The following is a 26,568-nucleotide window of genomic DNA, read 5'->3' on the forward strand; positions in this document are numbered from 1 at the left end:
AAGATATCATCCTGGAATTTGATCTGCATGAAGAGCCAGTCTGGTGGAGGCTGTAGCACTCCATTTACTTTCAGTGGTATATTTTTTAACCCATATTATCCAGAAATTTTTTCAGTTCCTTGTTTTAGTTTGCTTCTACCATAAGTCCAAATCTACCATTCCAAATCAGATTGGTTTGGAAACAACAACAATAAGAAACAACTCTGAAAGATGTAGAAAGCTAATATTCTCCTGCAAGACTACAAAGAGTCACCATTAGTTAGCACATTCCCAGCATTTGGATACAGGCCCTGCACTCACTGCTCCCAGTAATAATTTGTAATAATTTTGCTGTTGGAGTGTGTTTTGTGATAGGTGCTCTGACACCTCGGAAGGCAAATTCCAAACTCTTCTGGAAACTATTTTGTAAAAGAGAAACAGTCATGAGGAAGGATTACTAAGGGGAATTTTGGAAGCTGGCCACCCAATTAGGGCACTTTCTTCTCCAAGGACGTGTAACTTGTGCTCACAGTTCAGTATTTATATGGACACAGCCCTTGCACTCTGACATTTTTAGAAGAAATTAAGCTGCACCAGAGATCTGGGAGCAGTGACAGCCACACTAGTCTCCTTGGAAAGCAAAAGTGCTCCCAGGAAAAGGCAAAGGACTCACCCCTTAATCATACTGCCAGTCACTTCTCGTAAGTAAGATTGCTAAAGGGATAGGAAAACACCACCTTTGTTCTACATTTAGGAGATGAAGGAGGACAAGGGAGAGGGGAGGGGGAGATGCTGAAGAGGGGCAGGAGGTGAGAGAAGATAGGAGGATTCTGACAGTGAAGATTCAAGCTAGGGAAAGGGAAATAGTGCTCAAAGGAAAGAAGTGCTAGAATGGACAGGGAAAGGACTCAGAGGAGGGAGCACCTGGCAGATAAGAGCAGGAAGAGACAAAGGCTATTTTAAGTCACATCTGGTACCACCCATTACCTTTAGCCATGTGAAAAGAGCAGAGAGAAGCAGAAAGAATTGAGCTCAAATGCTGGCCCCATGGCATCCAGATGAGTGATCCTGGGCTTGTTACTTAACCGTTTTGGACCTTAGCTTCTTCATGTGTAAAATCAGGTTAACAATCTCTACCTTGCAGTACTGTTAGCAGTATCAAAATAATGTACCTGAGTCCTTGCACATTCCCACCCTTATAGCATGGTATCGTGGCTGAGAACAAACCCTTGGTCTTTCTCAAGACTTATTAGCCAGAAATGTTATGAGGCTAAACTGCTGTGTTTGTGCATAACTTCATTGTCTTGGTGGAAGCCAGAGCATGAGACCACACCCCTGTGAGCAGAGGTGGCGCTTCCCTGAGGGAAATGGGAACCACAGCTGACATCTATTCCTGGGGGAGGTCAAGGTCAACACTGGGACAGGAAATCAAGACTGTGGATGTGGACAGGGCTTGCAGGAGTCACTTCTTTCTACATGGAGGTGGAGAGGCCTTATGATGGTTGGTCTTGGGCTTTTTCTCTGGAGACACTCTGTAGGGTATTCCCCCTAGAGAGGAGAAAGATGATCTCTTCATGATGGTGGCCTCAGGGAGAAAGTCAGAAGAGCATCTTTTAGGACTTCTTGGGCTCAACAGCTCTGAACCTCACTCAGTCTCTGGTCTATGTCTTCCTTCTGCCATCCCTGCCTCTCAGCGAAGCTTTTCAAAGAACTGCAACCTGCTCTCCACTGTCCTTGTGGGTCAACGAGCCTACGGGAAGCTTCCAGGGGCACAGCTGAGAGTGACTAAGGCCAGAGAGAAGCCTCTCCAGGCGCAGGAGGAGCCCACGTAGATGCCCACGTGAGAAGCAAAGGGCAGCATTTCAGAGCCTGAGCTGCAGGTGACAACCAGGGAGGCCTGGAGGAGACGTGCTCCAGAGTGCCCAAAAGATAGCAGGACATTCTGATAAATGCCAGACTTTATGTCTTCAAGTGGGTGGCACATTTAAAAGGAAATACGAGCTCCTTTTAATTAATATGTTTTTCAATTATTGTTAACTCCAGTCTGGAATCAAGATGTTAGCTAGTTATCTTCCAGCAAAAGATTAAAAGCAATTTATTCTACCATTCCTGGCTTGGGATGTGGGAAACCGCCCACCATGGAGGTCAGCTTCTCAGAAGGCCCCCACAAAAGCACCTTACCCATGCCCACGTGTTCCAAGAAGTGGCTGGTCACCGAAAAACTCTTTGCTCCCGACACTGGAAAACCTTCCTCTTTTGAAATGTCCCCTAACTGCTCACTTGCTCTTTTGCAGCTGACCAAGGATTGCAAACATACCTCAAGGTCAAATAGTCTCGCCTGCCTTAAGGCATCCCGCCTTGTTAGAAAGCTGGACAACCAGATTCTTGCCCCAGTATTTCCTTTTAACTGTCTAAAACTTCCTCTCTTTTCAAACACCCTTAAACCTTCGCTGAAATGGAAGTGACAGCAGATGGACTCCCTTGCTGCAAGTTTATGAATAAACAGCCTATGTTAATTTTGTCTTGAACTTAGTTTGTCTTTGCAGATGGGAATTCAGACACAGATATATGGCATTTGCCAAATGAGAAATTTGGAAGAGAGACCCTAGAGAAGCGAACGATTTCCATTTCTTATAGTTTTCTGGTTAGAAGGGAGCCCAGAGGGGATGAGGACAGGACATCTATGAAAATAGATCTGGAGTCCAAGGGAACGTTGATGCCCTTTCCCCTCCTGTTGGCTACATGTCCTGTAAGCCTTTATGGGAGAATCATGGGGCCTCATTGAGGCAAACAGGCAAGAGGGTCCCTTAATCATGTGAATTGCTGGAGAGGTAGAAAGGAATGCTTTTAGGGAGAGAGGATGTCACTGGGTCCTCATGAGTATAGCTAATGTGAACTTCAGGGTTTAAGGTTATTTTGAAATATAAAATACATACGCTACATTGACACATGAAATCAAACCAAATTATTGTGTTCAACATCTAGCATGTTCAGAGCCAATATATAACTGATAATAAATACTATGCAATGGGAATTTAGTTCAAATAAAGCAACTCTGGCAAATCTAGACATTTTTACCAAAAAAAAAAAAAAAAAATCCAGATTCTAAGTTCGGTATTTCTGCAGAATTTAGTGAACAATGCATCAAAAGAGGATATGGGATTCTAAGATACTCTTTGGGGTGGGTCTGGAAAGCTTCATCTGAAATGACTTGATGTCTTAATTTAGGAAGAAGTTTTGAGTCCATTTTCTCCAAAGTCAATGAGCACTGGTTAGCTTTATTCTGCACTAGGTAGGATAGCAAATACCATTCCTTGGGCAAGTAGGAATGTTGTCCCCAGGCCTCAGAAAAGTGCAGGTACAAATGAGTTTTCAGTGACACGAATGTCCAAATCCCAGTGGCTTTCAGCACCCACTGTCCCATGCGGGGCCTCCAGTCCTCTTCTCCCCATCTTCCTCGGTTATTCCCCAATCCTCCCTGGTGCAGTCCCACTGCCGCCACTGGTGCCCTCCATGAGGCTGCACCAGTCTCCTCCGCTGCTCGCTGCCCTTGGCTGTCAGAGCAGCAACGCCAGCCTCAGGCTGATGGCTCCGAGTGCAGGGCCCAGGAGGAGAACTGGCTTCTCGGTCTGGAGTGCCCGAGACCACCCGCCCCAGTCCCTACACTCAGAGTATTTCAGGAAAGGCAAATCCTTCTGCTTTGGTCAGGAGTACCTCTCTCCTAACCAACTCAAACACAGTCCTTCAGGATCCCGTAGGCCCAAAGGGCATAAAGAAATCAGCCATTCCTCACTGCTTTTCTCTCTCACTCACCCTCCCCTGCATACAATCCCTCCCCTTTCTTCAGTAAAAAACCCCAAAGCCCCAGGCATATCAAAATCTAGTGAGAGCAACTAGATTTTTCTTAAATAGCCACATTGAATCCCAGCTTGATGATGAGGGAAGCCAAAGACCCTTAAGTTGAACCGAACCCCTGAACTTCAGTGCAGAGAAGAGGGGTGGTCTAAATCCCCGGTTTCACTCTGATCAGCGTATACACTTAGGACTGATGTGAGGGCAACCTGTTGGATTGGTCGGGTTTCCTACTGGCTGCCTGGAGCTCTTGGGGGGCAACGTTAGGAAGGGGACACCTTCTTATTTAGACTGAGGCACACCTCTGACCTCCTGACCTCTGTCCAGAAAGCCTTTCCTGGTCCTGCTACCTGGCTGTAGTCTCTGCCTATTTCAACTTATCAGAGCTCAATGTGCCTCTCAAGTAGCTCACACCTGACTCTACCTTAGGATTCGTTGTAGGAACAGCTTGATATATACTCTATTTGATTATATAGTTCATAGTTCAAGAATCTCTTTCCTAGGCTGAGGCTTTGCTGACGGCCATTGTTGAGCAGTGTTTGTTCATTTCGATTCAACTCTGTTCAATTGGATTGCGCCCTTTTGAGGCCAACTCTTCCTAGAATGTGACAGGAGAAATTGAGCTCATGCAATAGAACATCTGCCCCTCCTGGCCTACACCCCCACAGCGCCCTGGCCCTGTCCCAGTAGCAAACACAGGTATAAAGTCAGCCTCTCTCTCTGGACCTGCTCTCTCAATTCTCCTGGGCACAGACAAGTGCTTATTGTCCTATTCCGCAGCTTTCTTGGAAATGCCTTTGGCCTCCTCCCACTAGGATCCCTCCGGGCTGCCCTCCCCTCTCCTTGCAGGGTGGAGAGCTAGCTGCTCCTGCGGGCTCCCACCTGGCCTTCTGACAGGAAGGTGAGAAATGCCCAAGTAAATCAACAGGGGCTCTCAAACTGGCAAAGATCTTTATTTTCTTTTTAGAATTACAATACCTAGTTTGGTGAAACAGAGAAGGTTTCATGAGCTGCTTGTGGGAGGCTGTGTTGTTTCATCACTTTTGAAAGGCAATTTGGCTAAGTGTCAAGCACCTCTAAAATGTTCACATCCTTTAATCCAGCGATTTTATTTAGAGCAAGTTTCCTGCAATTCACAGAAAAAAAAAAGAAAGAAATTTAAAAAGGCCTCCAATCTCACTAGTAATAAAAAAAAATGTAAATATCAAAATACCAAGATTTTTTTTTTTTAAGCATCAGATTGGTAAAAAAATGTAAAAGTTTGATAAAGTGGTAAGGGTGCAAGAGTGTGGGCATTTTTACATACTGCTTGTTTGAATGTGACCTGGGCCAGAGTTTCAGGAAAATTGCCTGCATCATACATTAAAATTAAAAGTACACGCCTCCTTTGAACAAATAATTCAATTCTAGGGACTACCATAAAGAATTAAAAGCATCAGTACATAAAGACACATGTGGATATTTAATGCAGCATCATTAGAAAGTCCTAAAACGTATAAACATGTATGTCTATTTATGAGAAATGACAACCAATATGGTACATTCATATTATAGAGTATTATAAAGTTATTTAAAAAGAATTAGAGCCAATATGTTTTGCCATGGAACATTGCTTGAGACATACTAAGTGAAAATAACAATTTCAAAGAAACACATATTGTAAGACTACATTTTTATTAAAAAAACATTCAATTTCTCATTCTTTAAAACAAATGTTTTTTAAAACCTAGCTAGTTCTGTGCCAGGCTCTAAAGATATAATAGTGAAAAACACATGATTCCTGTCTTCCTATGCACTATGTAAGCAAGGAAATGAATAGGAAAGAAATATACCTCAAGAAGTCATGGAAGGGAGGGAACGGACACTAGTTTTTCTTTTTTATCCCCTGCGTTGCTTTAGTTGTTTCTATGCACCTGTATCACTTTTGTAATTAAATTTTAAAATTCACACACACACAGATAAAAAATATGTATATCCTAAGGAAATAACCAGAGAGGCATGTGGAGACTTAAGTACAAGGAGATGTTGTCAGGCAGGGGTTTTGAGCTTGGCTTTGGAGTCTGCAGTCCGGAGTGTGGTTCCATGTCCGCCACTGACTCAGCTGTGTGAGCCCGTGTAGGTCGCTTGACTTTTGTGCCTCAGTTTCCTTTCAATAGAATAAAAATCATAATAATGCTCATCTTGAAAGACGAGTGTGAGGATTAAATGAGATGATGTATGTAAAGCATTTATTAATAGCACAGTATCTGGCATGTAGTAAATGCTTAACAAATGGTAGCTTAAAAAAGCGGTTGTTTATTTTAGTATTATTTAAAATTGCAGCAGAAACTTAAAAGGTCTAACAATTGCTGATATAAACAGGGACATTCCTGTAATGGAATATTATGAAGTCATTAAAATCATATTTAAAAAAAATTTTTCATGAAATGAAAAAACAAAAAATAATTTTCTAGTGAACACAAACTTATATATTTACTGTAATTTTCATAAAACATCTATCTGTGCATTTGTATAGGAAAAAGCCCTGCAAGGAAATATTCAGTATTATTAACACGTTTGTTGAAGCTTTTGTCACTTCCCCTTGTCTATTTTATAAATCATGAGCAGTAAAACCTCTTAAAATGAAAAGGGCCTCTGTGCTTACCTCCAAGTGTAGAAGATGGGAAAGGACAGGCTTTCCAACTTCCATTCTCCTTCCTCTGGTTGAGGAGGAGGATCCCAAGTGGTCACAGGAATTGTGGCACTGTTAAGTTGGAAAGGAAGGCAGACAGAATTTCTAAAAAGGTAGAGGCCAGCCTAGGCCAGAACAGGGAGAAACTCAGAGGGCTTTGTATAAGGAGGTGGAGATTCTGATTTAGGAATCATAATTTTAGAGCTGGAAGTGAAATTGGAGATCATCTAATTTCTTGCTTCTCTGAGTGCAGTCCATGGATCACCCAGGAGTCTGTTAAAAATTCAGAATCTACAGTCTTATCCCAGATCTACTAAATCAGAATCTGCAATCTAACAAGATTCCCAGGTGATTCTTTCGTACATTGCGGCTTGAGAAGCAAATGACATTCTTGCGATTTATTTAGATGGGGAACTGGTCACTTTTAAGAGATGAAATGACTGAGCTCAAGATCACAAAGCCATTTTAGTGGCAAAGACAGGACCAGAAACAGGTTTCTTAACCCCTGGCCCATTGTTTTCTCACTGCATCTTGCAGCCCCTCTCCACGTCACCCAGCTGTTCACTTTATTTGGTCTACATTATGTGATATCTTCACCCAAGTCTTTTCCATTCCAGCAATTTCTACAGGTATGCTGTTTTATTCATTGCACCTTTATTGCACTGAGACAAATTATTCTTGCTATAGGGCAATGGGTGAATTCAAAGCTGGCTTCCATTGCCAGCATTATTGAAAGTGTCTTGGTCTAACTCATTGCAAGCTTCCTAAGTGTCGATTGAAATTGGTCTTTCATGCCTTATAAATTTGCTGTCACTAGATCCAAGTGAAATCATGGTCCAAAGGACAACTGAATGGCTCAGAATTTCTGACCACAGACTTCATGCAAACATCTTCCCCATCCTGCTCTTCCCTTTGTTGTGTGTTCCGCCTTGGTCCTGCTCCCATTCTCTTTTGTTCTCTTTCACTTTCATCAAAGATTTAATTATGCTCCAGGATTTTGATCACGGATTTATTAAATGTTTAAGTATAATGTCCCTTGAATGATGGTTTCTCAGTAATGAGGTGCATTCAGAAGGAGAATAGCAGGTCAAGCGTGGGTGTAATTTGGAAGAGTTTGACATCAGCCATTTCATCTCTGACAAGGTTAATCACAGCTTTGGTTTTTCAAGACTCAGACTTGCTGGACTGTGCCTGCCAAGGTCAGTTGGGGTGCCCCGAATTAATTTTAAAGACACATGGCTGCTTAGAGTTCCCTGAGTTCAATATTAAAAAAAAAATACTCATTTGACTTCCCTTCAAATTATGAACCAAAATATAAATTACCTTGAAATGGCTAGAAACATTATGCCAGTATAATAGAAAATAAAATCAATAGATGTTGTTGCATTTACAAGGCAAGGCAAATTCTTAGAGAAAAATCTGCCTTTTGGAAGAGAATGTATAGGATACGTTGGGAAAGTTGAGTATTGAGTTAATCCTATTTGATAAAGATTTAATTGATACTTCTTCTGTATAAAATGTTTTAGATGTGGTAAGGGTTCTAAAAATAGCTCTCCACTGAAGTTTATAGTGTAAGCATAGGGATAAAAGAAATAGTAGACATCTATCATTTCAGGCAGAAATATCAGAATCATAGGAGAGGTGGACATTCTCTAGGGGTTTGTCCAGAATACTCATCCATCTGTAGGGGTCAGGAAAGGACACTAGTAGTAGTCTTCAAGAAGAGCTTTTAAATACAGAATTTTTAAAAGGCCTTTTACTTTATTTATAAACTTACAACTTAAAAACTTACAACTACTTATGTGGATTTTCTAATAAGTTAAATCAATCAGAAGTATATAACTGTCTACCCTTTTACCTCTCCAATCCTACCTCCCCTCCAACAAAAGTAATCAGTGTTAACTGCCTGGTATATTCTTCCTCACCAACACATATATCACTGTCTAAAACTTTGCTTTGCTGCTGTTATTGCTTGTGTGGTTTTTATTTTTTTAACCCAAATAAGATATATATATATATATATATAATTTTATATATATATATATAAATATATATATAATTATATATATATAAAATTCTGCAACACTTTTATTTAATCAAATACCAAATATTTTCTTAGCTTAATATATATTATGGTAGCCCATCCATTCCATTGTGATAGACCTTCAGATTGTTACCAGGGTTTTATTACACAATGGGTTGAAATTTGACAGGAAGAGATGGGATCAAAGAGTCAAAAAGGCAAAGAAATATAACTTTGGGTCAAAGTGGTCATGGTCCCAAGAATTCCTCTGTAGTCATTGCATTGTTTGCAGCTGTGTTAACAGGGGTCCTCTCTCATTGGTCCCCTCTGGTTTCTGGGCTCTTTGGCCCTCACTGACCAGTCTCATAGGCCCTCTTATGTTTCATGCTATACCTGAGATCCAAGTATTTCCATCTTCTAATCATGTCTTCCCTGTTCTCACACCCTATTAAGAACTGACTCATACCTCTTTCCCAGCGAGCAGAGGTTAGTGGAATGAGTCATCTGTCCCTGTATTCACGACTGATTGAATTGTGTTGGACACATGATCCCCGCTGTACAATCAGATTCTGTCTTCTGAGGATTTAGAATTGGTACCTAGAGACATGGTGAGGGCAGTGTGAGGTGCTGGAACTCTCGAGAAGTGGTGAGCGGATGAGGTAGGGCCTTGAGTGTGAGTCAGATACTTGCCAAAAAGGAGAAGCAAAGAAGTCCAGATTGCATGGAGAGTGCCGAGAATGAAGCCAAGTGCAGGGAAAGTGAGGGTGGAGCTGGGGAAGAGAAAAAGAGAGAGAGAGAATCATTCTTCACTTCCTATTGACCCAACTCCTGGTTCCAGTCCCTTATAAGCACTGATGGTGCTTTCTAACCTTGAGTTCTGTAAGACACATCTGTCTCCTTTTAGTAAGTTCCTTTTGTCTAAATAAGTTCGAGTGAGATTTTTTGTTTAGTCTTTGGTAACTTGCAACCAAATGATTCTTTACTAAAACCTTTGGCCAGAAGAGGAGTTGAGGCAAAGTCAATTCTTCCCCACCAAATTTAAACTAAAAGAGAGAGAGAGCATAACATAGCTGTCTTACTGGGAGATGTGATAGCCTACTTTCTTTCTGTCTAGAGAGGGATATACATTGTGTGATTTATTAATAGCAGGATGTTTATCACTATTGGATATATCCTCCTAGTGTAAAGATTAATGATTGTCTGCTTTCAGCAAATGTTTTCCTGAGAGATTTAAAAAACAAACTCAAAATGTTCCATGCAGTGAACTTATTTGAGGCCGTACCTCTGGTGTGAATTGAGTATCAGAAGAATCGGGACACCCAGTCTGCTCCCATGGAAAGGAATCAGAGATGACTAGCTTGGACTTAGGAATCAGAGATGACTAGCTTGTGTTCTGCCACATCATCTTAGTTGTATGACCTCAGAGCCTCATTTTCTCTTCTGTGAATTGAGAACAATACCTTAGGTAATTGGGAAGGATTACATGAAATAACGTATGTCATGCGTGGCACATGATGGGTACCCAACGGTGTTAATTCCATCTGTCTTTCTTCTCCCCATTTCCCTAGCTCACCCGCCCACCACTATTTAGGAATCAGGCCCCTTTGATCATCATCTTTTCTAAGGTTGAAGCTGCTCTTCCCTCCTCCTGGTGCCATGGAGCAAGATACAGAGAGAGGCCCACAAGAGACATAGGACTTCAGCTAGTGAGAAGATACTAGGAGAAAGCTACAAAGACCTGGAGCGGTGGAGCAGAGGGGAAGGACTATACCTGTAGCAGAAATCCTTGTGCATATTGCTAAAATGAAAAGGTATCAGGAAAAACAATTTTAGGACCAACTATTGAGCTCTCTTACTACTCCAAAGACCAACTCTCCCAAATAATTAAAAGGCTAGGTTGTTGGGAGACGGAGCCATAGATAAAGGCATGTGGTTGCTTCCTGAGCTGTTTGCTCATTAGCTAATGGTTTTCCCTAAGCAGTTTTCTGAGCTGACAGCTACAGCTACTTATAATTTAATGTTGATTAAATATGGCCATGTGTTGGAATTATATAATTAAAGATTGACCAGTCCTCTCTCTGAAGAGCTTACAAGCTGGAATGAATAGATAAATGCACATGCACATGCATGCACACTTAAGGGACAATAAAAGAAAGCAGCTTTTAAAAATTAGGCCATGAATAAAATTGCTGATTGATATTAAACAATTATGAAGTTCTTAGCACTACTGGTTTCTGTAGAACAGATGAAGACTTTTTGTTTAATTTCTAGAACTACCATTATAAAAAGAACAAAAAGCCTTCCAGAAGGACTGATACTGCCTGGGCTTATCTAGGTAGGAGGCTCTTTACTGTACTAGCTTGTTCTGCTGCATTGAGTCATCCCTCAATAACACAGTTCACTGACTTACTGATGCATTGATCCATTAATGTATACAACATACTGTTCTGTGTACCTACTTGTACCAGGCTCCAGGAATACAAAGAATAAGAAACCATAAGGCTTCTTACCGTATGAGCTCTTAAAATGATGGAGAAAAAAAAACATATGGACAGATAAATTGCACTAAAATTGTGATTCATGACAAAAGTATAGTTATGCACTGAGCTTTCAGGCTGCAGGGGAATGACAAGATTTCACTGAGGTGACATGAGAGATAACCACCTCATTTTACATGTCTATAATTATACATATATAAATTCTAGAAGTATACATGTATATGTATATCTATATACACATGTACATACATACATACACATGTACACACATATGTACACACATACATACACATGTACACACACATGCTGACAATGGATACATGCCCTTCCTCTGCCTCCTAGTGCCGGTACTAATACATGTGGGAAACAGAGTCCTTTGGAAGGAAAATGAAAACAAAATCTCAAATATATCTACAATCGGGGTTCAGGTACAGTGTGTTTGGGAGACCACAGACAAGTGTGAACGGATTCTCCTAGAAACTAAATTTAAGAATAGTAATAGGACTCTGGAGAGAGGAGTCACTGGAGGAAAAGGAGCCCGGCGGGAGCAGCCAGACTGCACGACAACCCTGAGGTTCAGAGGGCAGTGGTGGTTCCAAGTGGCTGCATGGACTCATGTCCCTGGCTGGTTGTGCTGGAGACGCATGGGCACATTGGGAGGACAAGGACACAAGTGTGGACAAAAAAAGCTTCCTTACTTAATCTTAACGCTTCAACGCTTAAAGCACCATGCTTTAAGGCCCTCTTAATTTTGTGTGGCACAAAGAAAGAGTTTTCTACTGCATGCACATATGCGTGCACACATACACACAAGTGAGCTACCATGAAATCATGAAGCGAGAACATTGATGTCCAGGAAAAAGCATCAGAAGATTTCATTATAGGGCTCCCTTAAAATAAAGGATTCCCTAGTGCCTCCAACTAAAGTTTCTTTTATTCCACCATCTGATAAGCACGCATCAAGGTGCTATTCTGCACCCGTGACACTCAGTGTTTAAAAACACGCCTGTTAGCCACTCACCCTTTCTCTCTTTGCTCTAAGCCAAGGGTCTTTCTTTTAAAACCAAAGACACACACAGGCTAAGGTGGCACGATTGGGAGCTTGGAGTGGGGAAGAAAGTGATGTCTGTGGAGGAAGATGTATTATAAAAGCATTACAAATGGAGCTGGCACTGCATGGGAACCACTCCTTCTCATGCACCTGGGCCAATAAGACAGGTGGACCCGGCCGGAGCAAAAAGAGCCTTAAAGAAAGGGGTTTGGAGAGGCCCAATGCTATAGTGGTTTAAAGCAACCATTCTGGACTTGACTTCCAGCCCTACAACTTACGCTGGGCTAGTCACTTGAACTTTATTTTGCCTCAAATTCCTCCTCTCTAAAATGGGATGTCATTTGAATTTACAGTGTTTTATGAGGATGAAATGAGTGTAGACCAGTAGTTATCAATGTTTCCAGGGCCAAACAATCCCTTTTTCACATCTCCCACGCCCAAGTTTTTACTGAGGAAGTTTTCAAAGATGTCCTGGGTGTCATGCTGTGTTACCCAGATCTTCCATTCAGAACTGAAGGGTTCATTCTCCCAGCTGTAGGGTGCTGTCACCACAGCCCTGCTCAAGGTCATGCCCTCTTCCCAGGGCAGTCCACATCCAAAGTCTGCTTGACACCCAGGGTTGGTGGCATGGGGAAACAAGGGTCCTGTCCTCTCACCCTAGCATGGGCCAACAAGGAAGGGCCATCCCAGCCCCCAATCCCTCATAGATTAGCACAGCTGAGTCCTTGCACTTGCAACACAGGCCAGCTTCTTCCTCTGCCAGATCCATCTTCCTTTCCTTTGCCCCATGGCGTTGATCCCGAGAATATTCTCTAATAAACCCTCAAATAATCTTCATCTCAGAGTCAGATTCCCAGAGAACATGACTGATGACAATAGAAAAGTGGAAAGAATAGTACAATAGGTACTCCTAGGCCCTCCACCTACATTTGACAATTTTACCTCTGGTAAAATCTTGACATTTTACCAGAGTTGTTGCTTCGTTTTGTTCAATTTCCCTATTTCCCCTCCTCTCGTGCTAAAGCATTTTAAAAGTAAGTTGCAGAAAGCATGACACTTTAACCCTAAATACTTAGACATATATTTCCTAAGAGTAAGGATATTTTCCTCAAAATCAAAGCACCATTATCATACTTAAGGAAAGTAACAATAATCCTCTGGTACCCATTCATATTCAAATTTACCCAATTGTCCAAAAATGTGTTCTATAGCTGTTTGTGTTCCAGCCAGGATCCAATCAAGGTTTATAAACTTTGTTTGATTATTATGAGTCTTTGGTCTCTTTTAATCTACAATTTTTTTTTTCTTTGACAACAAGGTTTTCAAGAGTCAGGCCAGATTGAGGCTAGTCTAATATACAAATCTTTAAATACTTGGTAACTATATCTGTGAGATAAATTATTATAAATAGGATTGTTTAATAAAACAGTAGACAAATTCTAAATTTTTAAGTTGCATTTCAAAAAAAATTTACAGTGCTATTAAGAATTCAAAAACACAAATTTCCTCATGCTCTAGTCTGATGGGATAGAGCAGTTAAAAAGGAAATGAGATAAACCTCTAAGTACTGCCATGTGCAAAGTCTGTGACTTTTTAAAAGGTATGATTTCACTTTTGCAAATAAGATGTCTATATGTGAATGTGTGTATGTATGTAAGTATAAAATACACACACACATACACACAGGCTCTTTTTTGTTGTTGTTTGTTTTAAATGTCTCTTTAATGCCATTCCACTAGTATTTAAAGATTTGTATATTAGACTAGCCTCCATCTGACTACAGCCTAATCAATACAACCAATAATTGGAATAGTTAAATACATTCATACAATGGAATACTTAAGTAGCTGTTAAAAAGAATAAGGTAGATCTATATGTGGAACAATATTCAAGTTTATTATTAATAAGGCAAGTTGCAGAAAATTACATGGAGTCTGATATCATTTGTGGAAAAGATGAGAGGAAAGAATTTAGGTGCTTGTATGTGAAAGAAAGTTCTACAGGTCTACACAGCAATCTGTTAATGGTGGTTATGTCTGAGGAAGAGGGTTGGGAGAGTCTAAAGATGGGGAGGAAAGGACAAACAATGTATTGTAAATTTTTGCAAAGATAAAATCTATTAGAAGTTAAACTTGGAATATTTAAATCTATACCTACTGATTTCTGCTTTGTTCAAGATAGTTTTAAACTTTTTGAGTTTTTTTTTTTCTTGAAACAAAATGCTGTGGAAGAAAAAATAGGTTAAGAATATTTGGTGATAATCTCTAAATGTTGGTTGGTACAGCATTTTTTTCCTGGAATATGAATCATGTCACATAGTTGCTAATGTATTTAAGTATATTTTATTAAATTATTAAAATAGAAAAAGGGTCAGGCCAGTTTTCTTACAGAATGTATTACACTTCAGATTGTCTGACTGCTTCTTATCTGTCATTTAACTGTTTCTTATATGTCCTGTATTTCCTGCAATCCAAAGCACCTTCTGAGAGCTCGATTATGTTCAGAGTGAGCATTTTGACAAGAGCACTTCTGAGGTGCTGTTTGTATTTTATGTTGTGTACCCTCAGCGGGCACCTGATGTCCAGCTGTCCTCCTGTAAATGATGCCACACCTGGTCCCTTGGTTAAGGCAGTAGCTATGAAATCACCCCAGTGCACTATGTTCCTTTTTATAATTAGTAAGTAAAATATATATCGATATTTCGGTACTGAGCAAAAGATATTCTGCTCCCTGACAATCTTCCAGTCCATGATTTTAGTGTCCATGGTCTTTGCCTGAAACAATTACATGTTGAAATCCATAAATTGTAATTTTCTAATTCTATCTTTTATTCCACTTTTATTAGCTGGTGTTCTTCTGTAAAGGAAGGCTTTCCTGCCCATCTGATGACCCTCTTTTTTATTTTGTGTTGCATATCACTCTGGACACATAGATCTTTTTTTAAATTTGATTTGTCCAATGTGGGCCCCTTCGAAGCAGTTTGTGTCCCTTTGGCATGAGCTCATTAGTCTTTGAGCACATCTTTCCTTTCTAGTGCAGCAACATATCATAGGCTTGCCTTCTACTTTCCCTTCCCCCGCCCTTGAATCAGTCATTTTTTAAAAATAAGCCTTGATTCCTTTTACTGGAAAATGATATTTAGAATCCAAGATCCAGGGACTAGTCATGCTTATTGCTATTAATGTGAAAACACCTTTTGAAAATGAAATCTTCAGATCCCAAAAAGGAAAATAGATAGGAGGGCAGCTTTGATTTGCAGCTGGGAGCTCAGAGCCCGCCTCCATCCCTAGGATTCCATCATAAGAGGACTGAGACAATGAGTAACTTCTGCTTCTTAAACTGTACATTTTTTTTTCCAGAAAATATATCAATGTTTCATAATCTAGAACTGAGTGTCCCATTATTGTGCTCCAGGGATCAAAAAAGGTTTGCTTCCATCTTACATAGAAAGCATTCATTGTCATCGAAATTGATAAATGCCAACTTGAACAGAAGCGCAATTTCAATTAAGAGGTTTCTGATTCTGAAAAAAATTTTCTGAATTTTGAAAAGTCAAACACATCAACCATTGAATTTTTCATTTGTTTTAAATATTAATTTTTCTTTCTTTTGCCAAGGGAGGTATTGGTGTTTGCATGTGCAAAAATAAAAAGGGCTCGTATTGATTTTTATACACAAATTATTAATTTTTTTCATCAAGGTACAAAAGTAAATATATTGTAACAGTGTGAAGAATGTTGTTCTTTTTCTGATACTAGGGTCTCCTTAACTATGAGACATTATACCCTGTTCTCCTGTGACAAGAAGCACAGCACCAGACTCTCATTACTATTCTCTTCAGAGCCATATAATGGACACTTTATTAGACACAATTAAGCTGAGAGGCTATTATAGAGACAGAGAAAAACAGGGGAGTACGGAAAGTATAGAAATGGCTCCTTTTGCACCATTCAAATCCTTCTGAGTGACATTCCAGAAAGTGCTCAGGATCACCTGTGGGGAGAGAACCCATCATCATTTTAAAAGCTGTTTGAAATACGTGGATTTTGAGATATACTCAGGTTCAGTCATTTCTATTCCCTATCAAAAATGAACATGTTGTGAGCCAGCATCGTACTAAGCACTAAGATACATGCAAAAGTCATCTCTTCAGGATCTTATGGTCTACTGTATAATACATACGCACTACATGAGCACATTAAAAAAAAAAAAAAACACATGATTTACAAGGTTTCTGAGCAACACAATGTAGAAAGAGTACTGGAACAGGAGTCAGAAGACCAAGGCTCTACTCCCGACTCTTAAAAAAAAATGTTGTGTATTGCTTTGTGACCTTGGACAAGTCATTTTACCTTCCAGGTGCTCTAGTTCTTAAGCTGCTAAATGGAAGCCTACACTATGTCTAGCTCCCTTCTGGTGTTAACATTCTGTAATGCTTTGCTGAGTGACCGTGGTGACCCGCACAAAGCCTTACTTATGGTGGGCATTCCATAAAGATCTAGTGGCTAACCATTGGCAGCTGTGACTGGATTCTCAAATGAGGGGCACAGGAAATAAGGTGCAGCAGAAGTTAAAAGATATAAGAAACATGGTAGCCTGTGTCAGTGACCTCTAGCCAAAGATGACCGGGAGCACAACTGTAGTTGGACAAGTTGGCTTTACTACTTGTTGCAGTGGGGAAGAACAGACACCCTAGGGAACTATGGAGCATGTCAATAAGTTCTTAGAAAGGACTTGCTGTAGGACTTGGGCTTGTGTTAGGTGATTAGGGGAATTTACAGAGTGGGGTTTTCTTCAATTAGTTGCTGTCAAGAAGTGAGAGTATTTCAATGAGTAGGTTTCTAAATAAATCTTATCTAGGATGAGGGAGGAGAAACCAGACCCAGGCTAAAGCTGTAGTTGGAAAAGAAGCAGTTGTCACTCATACTAGCAGGACAAGGCGGGGGGGATGTTTGGCCATTTTTGTGGTAGGACAATGTTCATTATTTTGTCTGTGTTCAGGCCTTGTGTGATATCAGCGTGTTGTGACATTCTCTATGCTCAGCAGCAGAGCACCAAGGCCTCACTAATCGTGCAGGCCATCTGGCTGTGAGGTTGCTCTTCCTCCCCTGGGGGCACAGGCCTGGATTTGGCCTGAGTAGCACGTGCAGGATGGATCAGTTCATGTTCTGCTCCGGTCGGTATTCATACTTCTGCAGCCCACAGATTGGGTGGGAAAGGAGGTGAATATCAGTGGCTGCTTCTTTTCTTTCTGCTTCTTTGTGTACAAACCAAATATAACCACTCCTAACCTCCCAAATTTATGTGTTCTCGGTTTAAGTGAGCACTAAAAATTAATGACAGTCTCTGAATTTTAACTCTAAATTCCCTGGAGAGAGAATATGATTCACCTGTTTAGGTCAGATGACTGCGCCTGTCCAATAAATTTTGACTGGGAGGGAAGGATTATGCAAGACAAATATTGTTCCTCTGGCTTATTCTCTCAAGGAGGGCAGTCATCAGAGAAGGAGGTCATACGTTGGACATTGCCTAATGCAGGGACAATTTGCCCAGGGTCCCTATTAGGGTCTCAGCAATAAGGTAGAATAATAATAAAGCTATTTCCTTTCAAGGCTTTAGTGCTGTACAGAATGAAAGCATTTCTATCATCAGTTTTAACCCTCCCAAGCACCCTGTGAAATGGGGATTATTTATTTCTACTGAAAATTGAGGAAAGTGAGGGACAGCAGAATCAAGAGATTTTCCCCCTACCCTATGCTGCCTGTTAGTCTAGCTCTGAGATTAGAACCCAGGCCTCATGATTCCCGGGACAGCTCTGCCTCCGCAATGAGGGTGAAATAGCTTTTCCCAGGCCCTTGGGGCATATTAATTGAGGGATCCATGGGAATTTGCTCAAGGAGAAATAGCTAGTAAAAGACCATGCCAGGTCCCACCTCGGTTGTCTAATGCTAAGGCCAGCGTAGGAGTAGGGAAACACTAGCGGAGTGGAGCTAGGGAGCAGTCTTACAGAGAATGGAATTGTTTCATTGTTTTTCCTCTGGAAGAGGAGGGAGGTGGTAGCCCCCAAAAAATAAAATAAAATAAAAAAATGACATGGAGACATAAGACTTAATGCAGGCTCTTTCCACACCTGGAAGATTTCGATGAAGCACGGGAACTCTCACTGAGGACAGAAACCCCGTGAGATGTGGGGACATAGGGATAGGAACGGTGAGGAAGATGCCGGGATGATGGGGTCAGCTCAGTGTCAAGTCAGTGTATCATCTCCCCTCCCACAGCCCTGTCTTTTATGCAAAGATTAAAGTGACTACTTCACTTGGCAGGTGGAAGGGGGGGAGCAGAGAGAATAATGGCAGTATGGCTGAAGTCCCCTCAAGCTCCCCAGCTCTGTGATCTATGATTTTAATAAGCTCTATGATGCCAGGAGACCTTATAAAATTGTCTCTGGAGCTGCACTCTCTCCACTTCCCCAAGGCAACAATTGTGCACTGAACTCATTTTATAGATTTGGTTCTTTCTTATTTTACTGGGCTATTCTTGGGGAAAATGCCCCCCAAACTCATCACGTCCTACCGGATCTGGCACTGCAGCCATTAGCATGACAGATGTCACAGTAGTTCATGTTGTCCTCAAGACTCTAACCAGATATAAGCTTTGACTTGAGCTGGTGGAGGATTTTTAAACTCCCTGGGGGACTTGCCAGTGGGTGTTTGAGGAATGACGAGCCAGTTAGGCAATCGCTAGACTCGGAGCGGGTAGAAATCCAAGGAGCATCAACGCATTTGGGGACGTTTGGTATAAGAAGGTTAGGACCCCCAGTAAGGTGAAGGACAAATTTAATAAGTGCTCAGGACATTTCTTTTCTCTTCATGCTGCTATAAAATAAAAGGAGGCAATTATTTTTTTTTTTATCTTTTGGTTTCTTACTCTAGGAGCTGGAGCTGATTTTAAAGGATCAGTAAATTAATCAGTTCAGTCCCCTCCTTTTGTCAGGGCACAGATGTTCCCTGGCTGCAGAGGGGAGAGCCTCTTGCTTGGTGGCTGGAAGGGACTCAGGAAGGAGTGTCGGGAGAGAAGTATCATTCCAGCCGTCAGACAAAGACCCATCAGCCCCTGTACTGTTTGAATTGTGTTGGGGATGGGGGTTCCTCCACCAGGGTGTCCCAGGACAGGTCTTGCCGGGGAGGCAGCAAGTGCAGTCCTCAGAGTCTGCGGTCTGTTTGCAGTGCCGGGCACTCGGCAAATGGTTAGTGAGGGAGTGGACGGCTCCACCCAGAGGATGCCCCTTGCCACCCCCTGGGGTTCTCCTGCAAAATATTTAAAGCTGTTAATTTTGTCTCTGGTGCTCCACTATCACCCTCAGCATTCCCCCAGCACCTACTCCCACTGTGGGGTTGTGCAAGTCCAGCTCCCCTCCCCTGCTTGCTGTTACTTGTTCGCTTTGCAGCAACAGCAGTGTTGCCCTCCACCCGCCCCCCTGCCCCTGGCTGCAGTCATTATCTGTGGGCCACCCAAACCCCACAGGGGACCTAGAGAGGTAGGATGGCAGCCCCGCCCTGCCTCGGAAGGACAGTCACATGTCCACCCCTGGAGCTGTAGTCTTGCTCTGCTACCCTGGAGTCAGACCCACAAATGCTTCGCCCACAGTGACGGGGTCCTCTTTCCTTTTCTGCTGTGACAGTGTGGTCTGATCTGCAGGTCATTCCGCCCAGTCTTCTCCCCTGTCGCCAGTCTCCAGGCTCAGGCCATATGTCAGAGGTCACAGGCTAATTTTCAGATTCCAGTCATCTCTGATCCTGCAGAGTAGATACCATGAGCAATGCTCACCCTCCCGAGTTGAAAAAATTTATGGACAAGAAGTTATCATTGAAATTAAATGGTGGCAGATATGCCCAAGGAATATTGGAGGGATTTGATCCATTTATGGGTCTTGTGATAGATGAATGTGTGGAGATGACAACTAGTGGGCAACAGAACAATATTGGAATGGTGTTAATGCAAGGAAATAGTATCGTCATGTTAGAAGCCTTGGAATGAGTATACATAATGTCTGTTCAGTGGAGAAATCCACGTCCCTTCTCCAAAGGGTTTGTTTACTATGATGTCAAAATTGGGTCATGTACATTTTCATATTAAACTTTTTTAACAAAACAAAACAACCCAAAAATCAAAGGCTAATTTTCTGTGGTGTCAGGGAACTTCACACCCTCATACTACTACATAACCTTCTGACCTCCAGGCAACGATAAGACCTTCTACCCTCCAGCTCCTACCTGGACATCTGGTCTACCCAAAGTCTCCCCACCCTGGGTCCTCTTCAGCTAACAAACCTGACAACTTTGCCACTGGTCTTCCGTCCCAACTGCCTTACTGGCCTTATGTACCACTGATTGACCCAGGACTTGGGGGCAAAGCTCTGGGAAAGGGCTAAACCTTGGGTGAGTACCTACATTCACGTTCATTCATGGAGGAATCATTTATTTCTGGAATCCTATTCCACAGCCCTTAGAAGAGCTGCTTCCTAAGTAGAATTGGCAATTCTTCTCTCAAAGAAATTTCATATTAGATGCCTTCGTTCTCCAATCTCATGCTTGTAATGACATAGATGGACTTGTCACTTTCTCCTTCCCAAGTTGGCTATAAAACGATATTTGTCCTGTTAATGTTTCTTTTGGCACATAGAATAAAACGTATGTTTCCACCAACATTCCAGGTTTTAGGTTTCTGCAGACTTACAACAAGCAGATGTGCTGCAGCTTATAAAAAGAACAGGCTTAGAGGCAGAGTGTGTGTGTGTGTGTGTGTGTGTGTGTGTGTGTGTGTGTTTGTGTCCTTATTCTTTTGCCATAAATCTTATCATGAAATCATGAAAGGAAAGGCTGGGCTTTCAAGGCACAAAAAGATAATCTTCCCCAGTTCTGCCTAGTGGGCCTGAGGAGAATTCAGAATTTGAGGTACGTGGTGGCCCGGAGTGAAGGGGTGAAGGAGCGAAGGACCTAATGAATCACAGAGATTCCTCCAGAGGCATCAGAGGGAGGGTGTGTGCTGTGGTCTCTGGTCACATCCACTGCCCCCAGTGTGGAAAATAGTTTTAGACCTCAACTTCAAAATCACACTTTGGTGGCCCATTCCATTCCCACACCTCAAGTTCTTCAAACATGATCAGGTACCTAATATATCAGCCAAGTGCTGGGTTTTTTGAGAAGGTAGAGGGCAGAAATTATTTCAATTGTCAGGCTATGGAAATCGGAGGGTACAACCTACTCCCAGCCACATAAGCATAAGGTGGCCCTCCTTACTTCATCCCTCTCATCAGCTGTCATGCTCATGGACTTTTGTAATTTTTAACCTAACAATCCTGAGCCCACATCTATGATTTTTACCTGAAAACTTTGGAGGCATTCTACATTCTTCTTTTTTTTAATTTCAGCATATTATGGGGGTACTAATGTTTGGGTTATGTATATTGCCCTTTTGCCCCATTCCCCCAAGTCAGAACTTCAAGTGTGTCCATCCCCCAGATGGTGCACATCACACTCACTATGTACATATATACCCATCCCCCATCGCCCCTCCCACCTGCGCAACATCCGATAAATGTTATTCCTATATGTGCACTTAGGTGTTGATCAGTGAAACCAATTTGCTGGTGAGTACATGTGGTGCTTACTTTTCCATTCTTGGGATACCTCACTTAGTAGAATGGGTTCCAGCTCTATCCAGGAAAATACAAGAGGTGCTGTATCACCATTGTTTCTTATAGCTGAATAGTACTCCATGGTATACATATACCACATTTTATTAATCCACTCATGTATTAATGGGCACTTTGGTTGTTTCCACATCTTTGCAATTGTGAATTGTGATTCTATAAACATTTGAGTGCAGATGTCTTTTTTATAGAATGTCTTTTGTTCTTTTGGGTAGATGCCCAGTAATGAGATTGCTGGATCAAATGGTAGTTCTACTTGTATCTCTTTAAGGTATCTTCATATTGCTTTCCACAGAGGTTGTACTAGTTTGCAGTCCCACCAGCAGTGTAGGCATGTTTCTATCCCTCCATATCCATGCCAACATTTATTGTTTTGGAGCTTTTAGATAAAGGTCATTCTCACTGGAGATAAGTGATATCTCACTGTGGTTTTGAATGAATCGCATTACTTTCTCTGTATGCTAGGTTGATGCTGCCTTCACTTTAGCTCGAATCCATCAGTATTTATCATTTGTTTGAAAGAACAAGGACCCTAAAGTATAAAGCCTGAAGTCCATATAGACAAAGGTGGCTCATAGACAGGACCAAGGCAGCAAGTGAGATGGAGCCTGAATGTCACACACTTCATCAGTGCAGTGGCCCTGGGGACTGAACTCAGAGAACTCATACCTTGAAAAAAAACCCATAAATATTTAGTGAGCTTATAATCAAGGAAAGGCTGATAGAGAACAGAGGCAGTAAATTCTACTCTGAGGCATATGAGAAATATTTTTCTTGGTTGAAAGAATTTATGAGTACTGTGGGGGCAGAGGAGATGAGGAGTGAAGGATTGAGTGTGTGATTTGTTATGATACTTGCTTTCAAGACTTGAATTCACTTCAGTGTTTTCTGCTCACTCCAGCATTTTATATATATAAAATAAAATTATCAGTCCTGCTCTTAGCCTATAAAACGACATACAATTTCAGGAATTCCCCAGCTCTAGTTCTGTTTAAAAGTTTGATTAATTTTTGATTTATTCTTTTTGTGAGTAATCACTGCAAAGATTATCCACTGTGACCTTTTCCTTCATAGTACAAGATGCCATATTTTGCCAAAATTTGCCAATTTTGCAAAAATCTTGGAAGGTCAGTTGGTGGCCAAAGAAAAGACTGAGTACCAACCCAGCCCAGATGCCAGGCAGAGCCCTCGTCCTAACATAATGTGACACTACTGAGCTCCTGGGTTCCTTTCTACAGGCACCCACTTGAGGACAACGAATGTAGTCTAACAGGACATGATTCAATATCCGGACATTAAGTTCTAGAAAAAGTAAGAGTTATGCATTACTCTGGATTCCCTAAAAATATCTTTATGTTGTCTGGTAAACATCAACGTTGTTCAAAACCTGTCTGAAATGGCCCAGTGTTTCCTGAGTGTGTTCAAGAGAATTCATGTCCCTCAAGATGTCCTGAAACAAAGGGTTTCTATACCACGAGCCTGGGAAATGCTGTACATGCTAACCCGTCTGGGAGACTTACAATGTGGGAGAACATACCAAAGGCTCTGAGATGCCCTGCAGCAAAAAAGTCGGTCTAATTTTATTTAACCCAGAATTTCCCAATTCAACTAGACCACTAACTCTTATTAACCATCTCCTGCCACTCTGCCAGGAGCAGCACTGCTCCAGCCACACCTAATTCTGGGTAGTTCTGAAGACAAGTTGTCATCTGTCAAGCACCTGTGCCACTGCTCATTGTACAACCCACCTTGCTAATTCTGCTATTTCTTTAAGATTCAATGTGAGGGCCACCCACTGTGGGAAGTATTCCTTGACCCCCGGGCTGATGGAAATCCTCTTTTCTGTGCTTCCAGAGGGCATCTGCCTCCCTGTCTTAGCATGCAGGACACAATGTTGTGATTACAGATTTGTAATTATACACCTGCTACTAAAGCTTCCTGTGGGCGGGGAATATATCTTACACCTTTGATTTATCAGCCTCTAGGAAAGCACCAGCATCAAAATACACAATAACAGGACATAAATGAGAATTAATGGGATAATATGTGCAAAGCAATGGAGCCCACTTCCCCAGACCTTTTTCTGCTTAGGAAGGCAGGGATTGCATTACTCACCTGGGGTTTCACCATCTTTCCATGGGGGTCCCCAAACCCTTCCTCTCCATCTGGGCTGTGGAAGTGTTTATGAAAGAGACCTGAATAATAAGGCTTATGTTATTTCTTTTTGACTAAATCTCCTGCAATATGAAATTCCATCTATTGACCACTTGACTAGGCATATCAGAACCTATAGTTTTGGGTTTTTTTATATGATTTCAAAGCCTTTATAATGATTTGAATGGGGTCATCCACAGTGGAATTCCACGGGCCTTGGATTCACCAACCCAAATGAAAAATGCAAGTGGCAATGCTTTACAAATCGCTCTTCTCTCTCTCTCTCTTTTTTTTTTTTTTGAGGTTTGAATTTCCATTTTATTTTTAACAATAGCTTCACAGTTAGTTGACAAATTCCTGAACTATATTTGGAAGAATAACAGTATTTAAGATCAGGAGTGTACATGGACAGAGCCGGCTTTCTACTTTTTCTAAATAAAAAATATAAAACATGTGCGTGTTGTGTGAAATTCATGTCAGGGATTTGAGTCTGCCGGCAGAATTTCTGCTCCCCTCTATAGTTTTAACTGTAGGTGCTATGCATGCAGTTGAAGATGGAGAAGTACTGCTCTCAAGCACAGTAGGGCTGGATGGGTCACTAGGAGATGGGGCACATGTCCAAAGTCTTCAACAGAAGAACCATGCTGGGTGTTAAAGAGAAACATCTAAGAAGTAGGTTAAGTGAGTCTGAAGGTAATAGATGTAGTTAACATGTATTTCTTTTTTATTCTGCCAGGCATTGTTCTATGGTGCTTTTATATGTATTAAATAATTTATACATTGTTTACATTTCCACCGAAATGTAAACAATGGAACAGGAAAGGAAATTATCTTATTTTGAACCGGACCCTTTTAAAAAAAACTTTTAATTTTGACATAATTATAGATTCACAGAGAGCTGTAAAAGCAGTGTAGAGAGGTCCCACATGCCCTTCGCCCAACATTCCCCAGTGGCAGCAACTTACATAACCTCAGTGCAATACCAAACCAGGAAATTGACATTGGTACAGTCTACAGACCTGACTCAGGTTACACCAGATTTTACACATACAGTTGACCCCTGCACAATGAGGGGCTTAGAAGCGACAAGCCCCTGTACAGTAGAAAATTCTCTTGTAACTCTTGATTCCACTAAAACTTAACTACTAATTGTCTACTGTTTACTGGAAACCTTACCATAGCATAAACAGCCGTAACATATTTTTATCTTATATATATTATATACTGTATCTTTACAATACACCAAGCTAGAGAAAAGAAGATGAGTAGATTAATAAAATGTGGCATACATATACCATGGAGTACTACTCAGCCATAAAAAGCAATGGTGAACTAACACCTCTTATATTATCCTGGGTGGAGCTAGAGCCCATCCTTCGAAGTGAAGTATCACAAGAACGGACAAAAAAGCACCACATGTACTCACCATCAATTTGGTATTTACTGATCAACACTTAGGTGCTCATGTGGAAGTAATATTCACAGGGTACCGGGCAGGTGGGAGAGGGGTGGTGGGGATGGGTAAACTCACAACTAATGGGTGCAGAGCACAATGTATGTGGGATGAGAATTCTTGTAGCTCTGGCTTGGGTGATGCAAGGGCATTATATGTAACCAAAATGTTTGAATCCCATAACATTCTGAAATTTAAAAAAAAAGAAAATAAATTAGAAAAAAAAAGATAATAATAAGGAAGAGAAAATATATTTACTATTCGTTAAGTGGAAATGGGTCATAATAAATGTCTTCATCCTTGTTTTCTTTTATTTATTTATTTATTTTCAAGACAGAGCCTCACTCTGTTGCCTAGGCTAGAGTGGCATCAGCCTAGCTCACAGCAACCTCAAACTCCCAAGCTCAAGTGATCCTCCTGCCTCAGCCTCCTGAATAGCTGGGACTACAGGTGCGCACCATCATGCCCCATTAATTTTTTTTCTATTTTTAATAGACATGGGGTCTCGCTCTTGCTCATGCTGGTCACGAACTCCATCCTTGTTATCTTCACATTAAGCAGGCTGAGAAGGAGGAGGAAGTGGAGGGGAAGGTCTAGTTGTCTCATGGGTAGCAGAGGTGGAAGAAAATTTGCATACAAGTAGACCTGCATAGTGTAAACCCATGTTGTTCAAGCGTCAACTACCATGTTTTCCCGAAAATAAGACCTACCCATAAAATAAGCCCTAGCAGGATTTCTAAGGATTTGCGCGATATAAGCCCCTACCCCCAAAATAAGACCCAGTGATGGGCGTGGCTACGCAGCATATCTGCACAACCCATGCATTTCGAGCAAAGCGGTAAAGAAGATGAGCAGCCCTTCTCATCTGCCTCATCATTGTGACAGCTACTATCCCAGAGGTGACCGGAAAGGTGTGGGCAGCCCCACCAACAAGGTGGGCTCCCCTGTCAGGTCCCGGCCATCCTGTGCATGCTGCAAGCTGAGGCTTTGAGGGGAAGTCTCCTCAGTGAAGTGAGGAGCGGGACGCTCCGATTTAGGTATTGTGTGTCCCCAGAGGAATGAAGGAAAGCTGTGGCTGCCATTTTACTATGATGATGTGCCAGAAGAAGACGACCTAACTATATTTGAATAAATGTAGATTGTTGTACTGTACTTAAAAAAAATAACACATCCCC

At 41.5% G+C, this 26,568-nt stretch overlaps 1 pseudogene; it reads left to right on the forward strand.

Moving 5' to 3' along the window:
- The first annotated feature begins 19,878 nt into the window (after positions 1 to 19,878).
- On the forward strand, positions 19,879 to 20,111 carry LOC109730743 (small nuclear ribonucleoprotein G pseudogene; annotated as a pseudogene).
- Positions 20,112 to 26,568: the final 6,457 nt, after the last annotated feature.

This window comes from Microcebus murinus, chromosome 4, assembly GCF_040939455.1.
Source record: "Microcebus murinus isolate Inina chromosome 4, M.murinus_Inina_mat1.0, whole genome shotgun sequence".
Lineage (NCBI taxonomy): Eukaryota > Metazoa > Chordata > Mammalia > Primates > Cheirogaleidae > Microcebus > Microcebus murinus.